General features: G+C 33.9%; 1 long non-coding RNA gene across 1 annotated transcript; it reads right to left on the minus strand.

The window, feature by feature from the left end:
* Positions 1 to 416: 416 nt before the first annotated feature.
* On the minus strand, positions 417 to 1,185 carry LOC137656013 (uncharacterized). Its single transcript, XR_011046907.1, has 2 exons — positions 1,059 to 1,185; positions 417 to 600 (listed from the first exon to the last, which is right to left on the minus strand). It is a non-coding gene; the product is annotated as an uncharacterized lncRNA (long non-coding RNA).
* Between the last annotated feature and the right edge of the window lie 13,725 nt (positions 1,186 to 14,910).

The raw sequence follows: 14,910 nt of genomic DNA on the forward strand, positions 1-14,910 counted from the left end.
TTACGGATAATTTTTAACATTGTACAACGTGAGAATGAGAATATACTAAAATTAAGAATGAAATGTTTTTTCTTATAAAAATAAATATAGCTGATGAGTCATAGAAATTACATATAGGTGACGGCTCTATAAAATAAAAAACTAAAGAAAAACTTCTTTCCTCTGGCTTCTCTCTTCTCTACCGCCTTTGTTCCCTGGGGCAAAACTTGTCATAACTGTTATGCATGAGAGAAGCGAGTTTAGGCCCCGGGGGGACTAACGAATTTTGAGAATTCTTTCAAATAGCCAGGCTGAGATATGCATTTCAGCGGAAAAGGGGGGTGGTCTAAATATGTAAAAATAAAATCAATATGTAATGACCACGATCATATCATTAAACCTTGCATTTTTAAGTGAAAAGATAGAGATGGAAAAAATGCATTTTGAATATTTAATAAATTTAAATGGTTAGACATTTATGAATACATAATTTAAAATTATATAAATTTCACTGTAGCAGCTGGTGGTGGAATGACGTAAACGAGTCTTCGAATGCACTTTTAAAATAGATTTTAAGGTTCACAACTGCGAGGGCTTAACCTTCTTCCTTTCACTCATCCGCTAAAAAATACAAAGTAAAGGAGAATCAACCACGGGAAAATCAAAACAATAAATACAACACTAACAAAAAGTAACTAAAATAAATCAACTAAAATTCAACACTAATCAAAATACCAATTACTGTAATCGAATGACTAAAATCTACAATTTTCATATAAATAAATAAAATCTTGAAATCAACGAATCACCGAAAACAGCAATTAACTAATCACGAAATCACTCACGTAATTATTTGCTCAAATCACCACTAAATCACAAAAGCTCTCAAATTATCAGTAAAACAAATAGCAAATTTAACTAGTAGTCAAATACTTAAGAAATAAATTTATAGACTGCATTGAAATCACAGGTTCAATCTAGCAAGAATTCAATTAATTAAAATACTTGATATTATTTTCAAAACACTGGCATATAGAATATGTAACGCAAGAACAAGCATTAAAGCCCCTTATGCTTACCCTGTTGCGATAACAGTTCTGGCGAGTGTGGAAAAAATCATTCAACAGACGATCATCGCTAAGCAGCGTCCGGATCCCATCCTCGATGAATTAGTATGTAATTATTTCCATGGTAGAGAAAAAAATCCATAATAGTTAATCCAGCGTGTTTATAAATCCTAAAATCCACTTGAATAAGGAGAGAGAGGGAAAGAGAGCTGCTCCTCCTCACTCCCGTGTAAAGTTGTTGAAAGACTGTGCTGTGTGAAAAAACTTCACAACGACGTTAGCGGCAGGCAGATATAACTGGATATAACTACTGTATAGTAGTTACTATCTAAAGGTAAAGGGGCAATTAGCGACACTTCTGTATGCCAAATATATCAATACTGAACTATTCAAATTAATAATTTGAAGTTTTTTCAATCTGCCCCCGCAGATTTAAATTTAAATTTCTATACAAGACCAGATTGAGCTAGCTGCTTATTCAGAACAAATCAAAGCAGGCCCCCGTTGAATTCTTGCAATATTGTCCTTACAAACAACAATAGAATCACTCTGAGGTACAAGATTTAATTCTAACTGATCAATATGGGAATCACTTAACTCATCAACTTTAACCAAAAGAATATCAGACGATATATCCCTAAAAACAACACTTTTATTACCCTTGACCAATTGTACTTGAACAGCCTCACCAAGAGAATTATAAATAACATCAAGAACTCTAGCTAAAGGATAATTGGGAGCCTTAACCATTGAATCCTTTATCAAAACTATGTCACCTTTTGAAATTTTAACGTGCTCCCTAGGGTAATATTTACCTCTGTATTTAGTTGCCTGATCTTGTAATCCAAATAAAAATTCATTGTGATAACTATTACGCAATTTCTCTTTAATATGAATTAAACACTGAAAGTTCTTACCCAAGTCAGAAGAGTCATAATCATCAAGTTGACCGTCGTGATATATACATTCCATAACCTGTGTATCATATCCAAATTTCAAAAACTCTGGTGACAGCACCTGAAAATCATCATTCACATTCTGTTCCCTCAATGCACCAAGTTCAGAAATGGGTTTTTTATTAGCGTAACATATGCATTGTTTAATTACATGAGAAAATTCCAGAAAATCTAGAATATTATTATGGATTGCTCCCTGTATTAACTTTCTTACCAGACCAACTCCGGACTCTATGATACCTCCAATATCACGATTCAGAGAACCACGAGGATACTGTGAAAATTCAGTGACATCGACACCCCTCTGATTGAAGAATTCCTGCACCTCACTTGCTTTCAGACATTCCTCAATCCATGTGAATGCACCACCAAGATTTGAGCCAGAATCTGAAAATACTTTGTTAGGCAAACCATAGTTGTAAACATGATTTTGAGAAGCCAATAAAAATCCTTTAGAATCAGCTGAAGTCAATATTTCAACATTAATCATGTGAGACCAAATACATTTAAAGATTACTTCATAGGTTTTAACTTTGTCACTTCCATACCTTGTGAAATATGGCCCAAAGTAATCAATGAAACATACAGAAAAAAAACCTCTTTCTGGGATTCACATTCCACTATCTATAGTCATTAGCATTAACTTAAACTGGTCTACTATTAAAACGTTTACAGTGGTAACATTCATTCACAACCTTCTTAACTGTTGAAAATCCCTTAAGCAGAAAAAATGCCGGTTTCAATTTATATAGCACATAGTAAGTACCTGAGTGATTAAACTTCAAGTGAGTGTCCATTATCAGTATTCTACCAAAATCACTATTATTACTAATGAGTATTTGAGTTCTCGACATCATACCTTTAGACATCTTTCCCATCTTAAATTTTACTCTAAGAATACCATCAGAGTCACAAAATACATTCATTCTACTAACTAGCTAAGGAATAAACTTTTTTGCTTTCAGTTTTGAAGTGAAAAAATCTTTTAAATCTGGAAAGCAATTCTGTTGATCAAGCTTTAGCAAATCATTACTCCATATTTGGTAGCTTGCATCTAATTAGGCAATTGACTGCTGGCTCTTAGAATTTATCCTTAATCTTAATTTGTTTATGAAAAGCTTAACTTTCATTAGTACTTTAATTGCTTTGTCAAGTGAAGAATACTTAGTTAAATCAACAACTTTACCAACTGACATATCTTCAACACTTGCCTTATTTACAACCAGCTTGGGTATATCAACATCATTAATCATGCCTGGATTAGGAATTACAAGCCATTCCAGTAAACTTAAATCTTCTAACATCTCTGGTCCGGTCAAGTAACAAGAGTTTCTTAACTTTGAGAAAGATACTAATCTAGTCGTGAAATCTGCAGCATTTTCATTTGATCCTACGTGAGCTAACTTCACAGTGTGTGTACACTTACAGAGGTTGACAATATTTGTGATTCTATTTACATATACACTTCTCTCATAATCAGCTAGCCAACTTAAGGCAATCGTAGAATCTGAAAATAACATTGTCATTAACTGCAATAGGCACAATACAAGAAGTGAGCATTTTATACAGATCAAAAGCCCTTTGCAATGCATACTCTACTGCAGTGAGTTCGAGTACAGGCATAGTTCGCCCTTTCAGATTTTTATTCTGAATCTTATTATGAGCAGATACGAAGGATACCAACTTTGAATCTCTCTCCTGCAAGTAAATAACATATCCAATAAAGTTTTTACTTTCATCACTCATTACAATTATATCAAAATTAGACTTTCTGCTACCCATATATCTTGGTATCTCTAGCCTTTCACTATTATTGAATTGTGAAGCTATGTTTCTCCATTCATTTAGCTGAGCACCATGAAGAGAAGTATCCCATTTATCTACATAACCCGACTGTAATTGCCTGAGGAAAATCTTACATCTGTTTAAAACAGGCAAGTTAGCATTATTCAAATCAAATATACTCATTACTGAACTAAAAATCTGCCTAGGAGTATCAGCTTCAACATTTAATTTTACACATGTGGCCTTTAGTACATCATTATATCTGTCCTAGCACATGCCAAGAATTTTAACCTCTTGTGGAGTCTCTGTGCCAACTTTACAGTCAATGGCATGCTGAAATTGAGAATAATTAGTACCATACTGCTGCAATGGAAATTTATGCTGCTCAAATATTGTACTGGCTTCCCTGTGAACCATTTCAACTTCATCTTCATCTGCGCAGCCAATCAGAAAATTATCAACATAACTGCCTTGGAAGATTTTTTTTTTCAATTCCTGAATTTCTTCAGTATCACGATCTGTCTCCAATATTAGCATATTATAAAGACAGCACTGCAACAGATATGGAGATACAGACATCCCAAATATTACTCCCTTTGAGCGATACACAACTGGTGTAAAATATCTAGATTCAACATCCTTTAACCAATAAAAGATGAATTTTGAGGAATTCTCCTCATCAATGGCCAATCTGTGGAAGGCTTTTGAAATATCAAATCCAAGTATAAACTTGTCAAATTTCATCATGGTCAATGCATCACTTATTTTAAAATTCTTGTTATACACTGGGTGAATACATTGATTCAGACTAATGCCTTTACTACCATCAGGTCTCTTTTCTGCAAGATTCGCCATGTAAATAACTCTTACTTTCGTAGTATCTCTTTCTTCTTTAATTACAGGACTGGCTAATGAAGAAATATTTTGGAAATTTCCTTTTATATTCTTCAAAATCTTCAACTTTTTCGATGATTCCCAAATCAATTTGTGACTGGAAAACTTCATCAACTCTCTTTAGAACAATACTGTTCATGTATTTCTTCTTCAGACTGCACAGAACCTGGAAAGCAAGTCTCTCATTTGATCCAAGAAGATCTTTATATCTAGTCAACCAAGGAATTCGTAAGACATAAAATTTTTCAGAATCTCTGTAAATGTTGCATAAAATAAACTCAGTAACTTCTTGCTCAGTTTCATTAGTAACACATTCAATAGAATTCTCTCCTTCCATATTTATGAATATCTTACAATTATGACCCAACTGAGAATAATCCGCAACCTCTGCTATATCTGGCCGGCTTTCAAAATTATATATTCCATCAAGTTTTGGCACTTCATAGTCAAATCCATCAGAATCAATCTCCATAGTGCCAATGTATGAAGTAGTAGATTTTGTTTCTTCAGAAATCTGCCTATCAGACATCAAAGATGTATCTACTGCATCGGAAAGATTCTTTATCCAGTCAGAAATAGAACCAATTAATATTAGTTTATCATTAATTCTGTAAAAAGAAGTCAGTCTGTCATTTTGACCTAGTACACCACTCTCCATGCTCATCACACAATGCCAATCCTTTGCACCTATCAGTAGCTTTATATCATCAATGTCATGAATTCTGTTTACACCACTGAATTTATCATAAGCAACCTCTTTACCACTCTGCATTAGCAGTTCTATTAATTCATACATATGAGGAGCTTTCATCTGAATTTTAATCTTAGGAATACAAATGCAAGTAATTTCATAACTTACATCACCAATCTTAAAAGGAAAACTCACTGACTTCGTACACCTTTTGATTAGTATTAATCCCCTTGATAATCAAATGTATCTTAGGATCTACTACCTTCAAGTTCAAGAAATCTGCTAAACTTTCTTCTATAAAGGAATTCTGGCTACCCGAACCCAAAACTGTATCCCCTTTTACACGATCATGTTCAGTCGTCATTGTTAGTAATGGTAATAAAGAATCAACAATATTCAAATGACTGGATGCTGTAACAGTTGATGGAATTTCCTTAACACTCTCGACAACATTAACCACCTTTGTGGTAGTTTGCTTACTATTACTAGAATCAGTTGGCTTTGAACTACACAAAAAACTCTAGTGTTTACCCTTTTTGCATTTGAAGCATATACCTGATGTTGAAGCATATACCTGAAGTTTGAAATCTGCACCTATTACTATTATGACCTGCTTTTAAGCATTTAAAGCACTTGTGCAATTCTTTCCGTCACTTTATTTTATCAGATACTTGCAAGTACTTTGTACAATTGGCAATTTTGTGATCTTTAGCATTACAAAGCATACATAAACTCCTGGTTAAACTAGTATTTAAACTAGTAGCCAACACTGCAGTTTTACATGGACTTTCTTTACTACTATGAGATTCAGGGCCTCTGTAACACGGTTTTTTGGACTTTGCTCCTTATCAAAGCATCGGATGTAGCTGAAAGTTGACATTTGTATATTTTACAACCACACACAAATTTTGTCAGCATTATCAATAACCTAAACCCGATAGTTTTAATTTTTATAGAGTAAAAATGATCTAGCCGACGCCATGGCCAGTGATAACGAGCGAAGAGTCGAAAACATTAATTACGTAAACAATGTAAACACCTTTTGACAAAATTTTGCCCCGCCCATCCACCAGACACCCATTCACCTTGTTCCATCGGCTCTGAAACCCATAACAGTCAAGAATGGGTAACAGGATTTGGAATTGCCCCCGTGGTTGCAAAACCATTTGTCTTACGACTTACAACTTTATACAGTCAAGAGAAAGCCCGTGGCCATATTTACTATAGCCTGAATAGGTAATTATTCAGTTTCTAGTTTAAATCCAATGTTTATGGTCTGATTTGTATTTAGCGTAATATGATTATAATACTTGTAATGTCACTCAGGCTTTTGAACATTTCCATTAACTATTCACTATGCCACCAAGAGAGATAGAAAGAGAGAGATTGTTTGTAGACAGTCTTTATATAACTATTTTTGTTAAAATAAGATTTTTGTTCTAAAATCTCCATCAGACCAACGGATCATCCGATATCATTTTTTTTTCTTCTTCTCAAGCCGTACAACCGTGTTGGCTATGTTTTGGGCATGACTGCATTTTGCTGATAAATCATGAATAGTTTTAAAGAGTTCTATTTGTACACCTAATGGGAATTTATAGAAGTAAAGTGAACATAATTCATTTATCCTTTAAAATAATTACTACATGTAGCAAAACAAATAGTAGTAAAGATGATAATGCAATGAAGGAATGATACCATACTTTATCTTTAGTTTCAACATCGGCAATAACATACCCAGTTGCCATAATTTGTCAGCTTAATGAAATAACCTATGATCTAATGTTAAACTTGATTTCTGAGGAGGCCGTGGCTTATTGCACAGTGAAAAAACATGACAAAGACTTTATGAATGGCGGAACGATACATAAATGTGGGTGGGGTATCTGTGCTAGTGTAGTAATACTACTGTAGCAGTAGTGCCGCAACAGTAGTATACATGAATTAAACGTTTAGGCCAACTGCTGGGATCCTTGAGGATCATTTAGCACTTCTTACAACTACTCAAAAAATGAGTTTTTAAAGACAGAATTTAAATTTTCTGATCCAAAAAATGCCCATCATAGCTATCAGTGTTATCCTGAAATATAACGAGGCCAAAGTGGGTGGAGCCTCATGAAGTCATCATTCTGACGATAATTATTGGTGAAGGGTTAAAGCCAAAATATGGTACAGGCGTTTTTTTTTTTTTTTTTTTTTTTTTTTTTTTTACAGTAAATAGGTAGGTAGATAGAAAAAAATAAAAATTGCTTGACATTGGATATAGCAGTTATTAAATCAAGCTTGTCTACTACGTTTTTGAAAATTATCAACTATTCCCTGCACCTTGTCAATCTGATTGTGACCTATAAAGTAGACTGCAATTTCTTAGGAAACTTATTTTGGGAGTTAGACTAATAATTCGAAGTGTTTTTGTATTTATTAACATTTTGTTGGTTTGTTCATTATGACAATTATCAGTGGAGAGGTTTCAGAGTTCATAAAAGTGTACTGCCTTGCTTTTATTTAAACTTTTGTGTCATTGTTGGCAGAGGTATAGCCTTCGTTACGTATAGCCAATCATCGATCGAGAAAGAGGGAAGAAATGCCGTCATAAGTTACGTAACGAGTGCGTTCGAAACCTTTTCTCTGAGTAAGTTGGCCCGTCTTCAAAAAACGTCACTTTTACATTATAAGTACCAAATTTATTCAACCTACGTAATGCAGAATATAGTCAAAATTTAGGTGTAGATATAATGTGCATTCTGAAGAAGCGTTATATTTATGAAATTCATAGATAAAAAATTATTGCGAAAAAAACCGTGTTACAGAGGCCCTGAATCTCAGTAGTGTTTAATTGAGCGTTATACTTGCTGCAAGTTTCCAAAAACTTACCAGTGACATCATCTAAAGTAGGATGAGACTTATTTGTGATCGCAACCATGATATCTTGAAATATAGTAGGCACTGAAGACCACACAAAATAAAGCATAAGTGTCCAAATCAATATCATTATCTTTCACTGCATCAATCAGCTTCTTAATATGAGCATAAAAAATATATGGATCATCCTTGCCCCAATCAAACCTCAAGTCTGTTAACTCTTTAATGAGGACAAACTTTTGAGGCATTTCATCAGCAAATGCTGCGATCAAAATTTGTTTAGCCTGACCAAAAGTTTGCTGGGACACCTTTTTTAGAACTAATCATAGCATTTGCTCTACTATGACATTGCTGCTCAAGTAAATTATACCTCTCGACTTCATTTAAATCATACGGAACAGTCAAGTGTTCAAAAACTTCAAAAAATCGCTTACATGTAAATTTATCTTCCTTAGAATCTGCATAATACCGAGGCAAATTCAACTTGGGCAAATCAATTTTAGTTCTGCAAGGAGTTTTATTATCAATCTGTACGGAGAGATTATCAAGTCTAAATTGCATTTTGTTTGACAGTAATTTAATTTTACGATAATATTCCTCACATTCAGAATCCTGCCTATCCAAATCCTCCTGCAGAACTAAGGAGTCCAGTCTAACTTTAGTCAAAATCAAATCATCCAAGGTCTGCAATCTTTGACTGTACTCACTCAGAAAACTCAATTCTGCTTGCAATTCAACTTTATCCAAAGAATCAACAGCATTACATAATTTATTATATAATACACTAACCTTACGGCGTATAGTAGTACGTTCACGCTTTTCCGAATCCGCCATCTTTAACTAACAGACAACACACCTCAAACAAATCAACTTTCAAATAAAAAACTAACATGTACAACGCGAGAGGAGGGGGACCCGGACACCGCCCAACTAGTCACGACCAACATTCCACACCAGTGCTTAAAAAATATTAATCCTAGAGTTCGAAGGACCAAGCGAAAAACGGGGGGTGGTCTAAATATGTAAAAATAAAATCAATATGCAATGACCACGATCATATCATTAAACCTAGCATTTTTAAGTGAAAAGGTAGAGATGGAAAAAATGCATTTTAAATATTTAATAAATTTAAATGGAGACATATTTATGAATACATAATTTAAAATTATATAAATTTCACTGTGGCAGCTGGTGGTGGAATGACGTAAACGAGTCTTCGAATGCACTTTTAAAATAGATTTTAAGGTTCACAACTGCGAGGGCTTAACCTTCTTCCTTTCACTCATCCGCTAAAAAATACAAAGTAAAGGAGAATCAACCACGGGAAAATCAAAACAATAAATACAACACTAACAAAAAGTAACTAAAATAAATCAACTAAAATTCAACACTAATCAAAATACCAATTACTGTAATCGCATGACTAAAATCTACAATTTTCATATAAATCAATAAAATCTTGAAATCAACGTATCACCGAAAACAGCAATTAACTAATCACGAAATCACTCACGTAAATATTTGCTCAAATCACCACTAAATCACAAAAGCTCTCAAATTATCAGTAAATCAAATAGCAAATTTAACGAGTAGTCAAATACTTAAGAAATAAATATATAGAATGCATAGAAATCACAGGTTCAATGCATAGAAATCACAGGTTTAATCTAGCAAGATGTTAATTAATTAAAATACTTTATATTATTTTCAAAACACTGGCATATAGAATATGTAACGCCAGAACAAGCATTAAAGCTTGCGATAAGAGTTCTGGCGAGTGTGGAAAAAATCATTCAACAGACGATCGTCGCTAAGCAGCGTCCGGATCCCATCCTCGATGAATTAGTATGTAATTATTTCCATGGTAGAGAAAAAAATCCATAATAGTTAATCCAGCGTGTGTATAAATCCTGTAATCCACTTGAATAATGAGAGAGAGGGAAAGAGAGCTGCTCCTCCTCACTCTCGTGTAAAGTTGTTGAAAGACTGTGCTGTGTGAAAAAACTTCACAACGACGTTAGCGGCAGGCAGTTATAACTGGATATAACTAGTGTATAGTAGTTACTATCTAAAAGTAAAGGGGCAATTAGCGACACTTCTGTATGCCAAATGTATCAATACCGAACTATTCAAATTAATAATTTGAAGTTTTTTCAATCTGTCCCCGCGGATTTAAATTTAAAATTCTATACAAGACCAGATTGAGCTAGCTGCTCATTCTTATCAAAACAAATCAAAGCAATCCCCGTTGAATTCCTGCAATTTTGTCCTTACAAACAACATTAGAATCACTCTGAGGTACAAGATTTAAATCTAACTGATCAATATGAGAATCACTTAACCCATCACCTTTAACCAAAAGAATAACTGACAATATATCCCTAAAAACAACACTTTTATTACCCTTGACCAATTGTACTTCAGCCTCACCAAGAGAATTATAAATAACATCAAGAACTCTAGCTAAAGGGTAATTGGGAGCCTTAACCATTGAATCCTTTATCAAGACTATGTCACCTTATGAGATTTTAACGTGCTCCCTAGGGTAATATTTACCTCTGTATTTAGTTGCCTGATCTTGCAATCCAAATAAAAATTCATTGAGATAACTATTACGCAATTTCTCTTTAATATGAATTAAACGCTGAAAGTCCTTACCTAAGTCAGAAGTGTCATAATCATCAAGTTGACCTTCGTGATTTATACATTCCATAACCTGTGTATCATATCCAAATTTCAAAAACTCTGGTGACAGCACCTGAAAATCATCATTCACATTCTGTTCCCTCAATGCACCAAGTTCAGAAATGGTTTTTTATTAGCGTAACATATGCATTGTTTAATTACATGAGAAAATTCCAGAAAAGCTAGAATATTATTATGGATTGCTCCCTGTATTAACTTTCTTACCAGACCAACTCCGGACTCTAAGATACCTCCAATACCGCGATTCAGAGAACCACGAGGATACTGTGAAAATTCAGTGACATCGACACCCCTCTGATTGAAGAATTCCTGCACCTCACTTGCTTTCAGACATTCCTCAATCCATGTGAATGCACCACCAAGATTTGAGCCAGAATCTGAAAATACTTTGTTAGGCAAACCATAGTTGTAAACATGATTTTGAGAAGCCAATAAAAATCCTTTAGAATCAGCTGAAAGTCACTATTTCAACATTAATCATGTGAGACCAAATGCATTTAAAGATTACTTCATAGGTTTTAACTTTGTCACTTCCATACCTTGTGAAATATGGCCCAAAGTAATCAATGAAACATACAGAAAAAACCCTCTTTATGGGATTCACATTCCACTCTCTATAGTCATTAGCATTAACTTAAACTGGTCTACTATTAAAACGTTTACAGTGGTAACATTCATTCACAACCTTCTTAACTGTTGAAAATCCCTTAAGCAGAAAAAATGCCGGTTTCAATTTATGTAGCACATAGTAAGTACCTAAGTGATTAAACTTAAAGTGAGTGTCCATTATCAGTATTCTACCAAAATCACTTATTACTAATGAGTATTGGAGTTCTCGACATCTTACCTTTAGACATCTTTCACATCTTACATTTTACTCTAAGAATACCATCAGTCACAAAATACATTCATTCTACTAACTAGCTAAGGAATAAACTTTTTTGCTTTCAGTTTTGAAGTGAAAAAATCTTTTAAATCTGGAAAGCAATTCTGTTGATCAAGCTTTAGCAAATCATTACTCCATATTTGGTAGCTTGCATCTAATAAGGCAATTGACTGCTGGCTCTTAGAATTTATCCTTAATCTTAATTTGTTTATGAAAAGCTTAACTTTCATTAGTACTTTAATCGCTTTGTCAAGTGAAGAATACTTAGTTAAATCAACAACTGTACCAACTGACTTATCTTCAACACTTGCCTTATTTACAACCAGCTTGGGTATATCAACATCATTAATCATGCCTGGATTAGGAATTACAAGCCATTCCAGTAAACTTAAATCTTCTCCTAACATCTCGGGTCCGGTCAAGTAACACAAGTTTCTTAACTTTGAGAAAGATACTAATCTAGTCGTGAAATCTGCAGCATTTTCATTTGATCTTACGTGAGCTAATTTCACAGTGTGTGTAGACTTACAGAGGTTGACAATATTTGTGATTCTATTATTTACATATACACTTCTCTCATAATCAGCTAGCCAACTTAAGGCAATCGTAGAATCTGAAAATAACATTGTCATTAACTGCAATAGGCACAATACAAGAAGTGAGCATTTTATACAGATCAAAAGCCCTTTGCAATGCATACTCTACTGCAGTGAGTTCGAGTACAGGCATTGTTCGCCCTTTCAGATTTTTATTCAGAATCTTATTATGGGCAGATACGAAGGATACCAACTTTGAATCTCTCTCCTGCAAGTAAATAACACATCCAATAAAGTTTTTACTTTCATCACTCATTACAATTATATCAAAATTAGACTTTCTGCTACCCATATATCTTGGTATCTCTAGCCTTTCACCATTATTGAATTGTGAAGCTATGTTTCTCCATTCATTTAGCTGAGCACCATTTAGAGAAGTATCCCATTTATCTACATAATCCGACTGTAATTGCCTGAGGAAAATCTTACATCTGATTAAAACAGGCAAGTTAGCATTATTCAAATCAAATATACTCATTACTGAACTAAAAATCTGCCTAGGAGTATCAGCTTCAACATTTAATTTTACACATGTGGCCTTTAGTACATCATTATATCTGTCCCACCACATGCCAAGAATTTTAATCTCTTGTGGAGTCTCTGTGCAAACTTTACAGTCAATGGCATGCTGAAATTGAGAATAATTAGTAACATACTGCTGCAATGCAAAATTTATGCTGCTCAAATATTGTACTGGCTTCCCTGTGAACCATTTCAACTTCGACTTCATCTGCGCAGCCAATCAGAAAATTATCAACATAACTGCCTTGGAAAATTCTTTTTTTCAATTCCCGAATTTCTTCAGTATCACGATCTGTCTCTAATATTAGCATTTTATGAAGACAGCACTGCAACAGGTATGGAGAAACAGACATCCCAAATATTACTCGCTTTGAGCGATACACAACTAGTGTAAAATCTCTAGATTCAACATCCTTAAACCAATAAAAGAGGAATTTTGAGGAATTCTCCTCATCAATGGCCAATCTGTGGAAGGCTTTTGAAATATCAAATCCAAGTATAAACTTGTCAAATCTCATCATGGTCAATGCATCACTTATTTTAAAATTCTTGTTATACACTGGGTGAATACATTGATTCAGACTAATGCCTTTACTACCATCAGGTCTCTTTTCTGCAAGATTTTCCATGTAAATAACTCTTACTTTCGTAGTATCTCTTTCTTCTTTAATTTCAGGACTGTGGCTAATGAAGAAATATTTTGGAAATTTCCTTTTATATTCTTCAAAATCTTCAACTTTCTCAATGATTCCCAAATCAATTTGTGACTGGAAAACTTCATCAACACGCTTTAGAACATTACTGTTTATGTATTTCTTCTTCAGACTGCACAGAACCTTGAAAGCAAGTCTATCATTTGATCCAAGAAGATCTTTATATCTAGTCAACCAAGGAATTGGCAAGACATAAAATTTTTCAGAATCTCTGTAAACGTTGCATAAAATAAACTCAGTCACTTCTTGCTCAGTTTCATTAGTAACACATTCAATAGAATTCTCTTCTTCCATATTTATGAATATCTTACAATTATGACCCAACTGAGAATAATCCGCAACTTCTGCTATATCTGGCAGGCTTTCCAAATTATATATTCCATCAAGTTTTGGCACTTCATAGTCAAATCCATCAGAATCAATCTCCATAGTGCCAATGTATGAAGTAGTAGATTTTGTTTCTTCAGAAATCTTCCTATCAGACATCAAAGATGTATCTACTGCATCGGAAAGATTCTTTATCCAGTCAGAAATAGAACCAATTAATATTAGTTTATCATTAATTCTGTAAAAAGAAGTCAAGTGTCATTTTGACCTAGTACTCCACTCTCCATGCTCATCACACAATGTCATGAATTCTGTTTACACCACTGAATTTATCATAAGCAACCTCTTTACCACTCTGCATTAGCAGTTCTATTAATTTATACATATGAGGAGCTTTCATCTGAATTTTAATCTTAGGAATACAAATACAAGTAATTTCATAACTTACATCACCAATCTTAAAAAGAAAACTCACTGACCTCGTACACATCTTTTGATTAGTATTAATCCCCTTGATAATCAAATGTATCTTAGGATCTACTACCTTCAAGTTCAAGAAATCTGCTAAACTTTCCTCTATAAAAGAATTCTGGCTACCCGAATCCAAAACTGTATCCACTTTTACACGATCATGTTCAGTCGTCACTGTTAGTAATGGTAATAAAGAATCAACAATATTCAAATGACTGGATGCTGTAACAGTTGATGGAATTTCCTTAACACTCTCGACAACATTAACCACCTATGTGGTAGTTTGCTTACTATTACTAGAATCAGTTGGCTTTGAACTACACAAAAAACTCCAGTGTTTACCCTTTTTTGCATTTGAAGCATATACCTGATGTTGAAGCATATACCTGATGTTTGAAAGTTGCACCTATTACTATTATGACCTGCTTTTAAGCATTTAAAGCACTTGTGCAATT

The sequence above is a fragment of the Palaemon carinicauda genome, chromosome 17 (genome assembly GCF_036898095.1).
Source record: "Palaemon carinicauda isolate YSFRI2023 chromosome 17, ASM3689809v2, whole genome shotgun sequence".
Taxonomy (NCBI): Eukaryota; Metazoa; Arthropoda; class Malacostraca; order Decapoda; family Palaemonidae; genus Palaemon; species Palaemon carinicauda.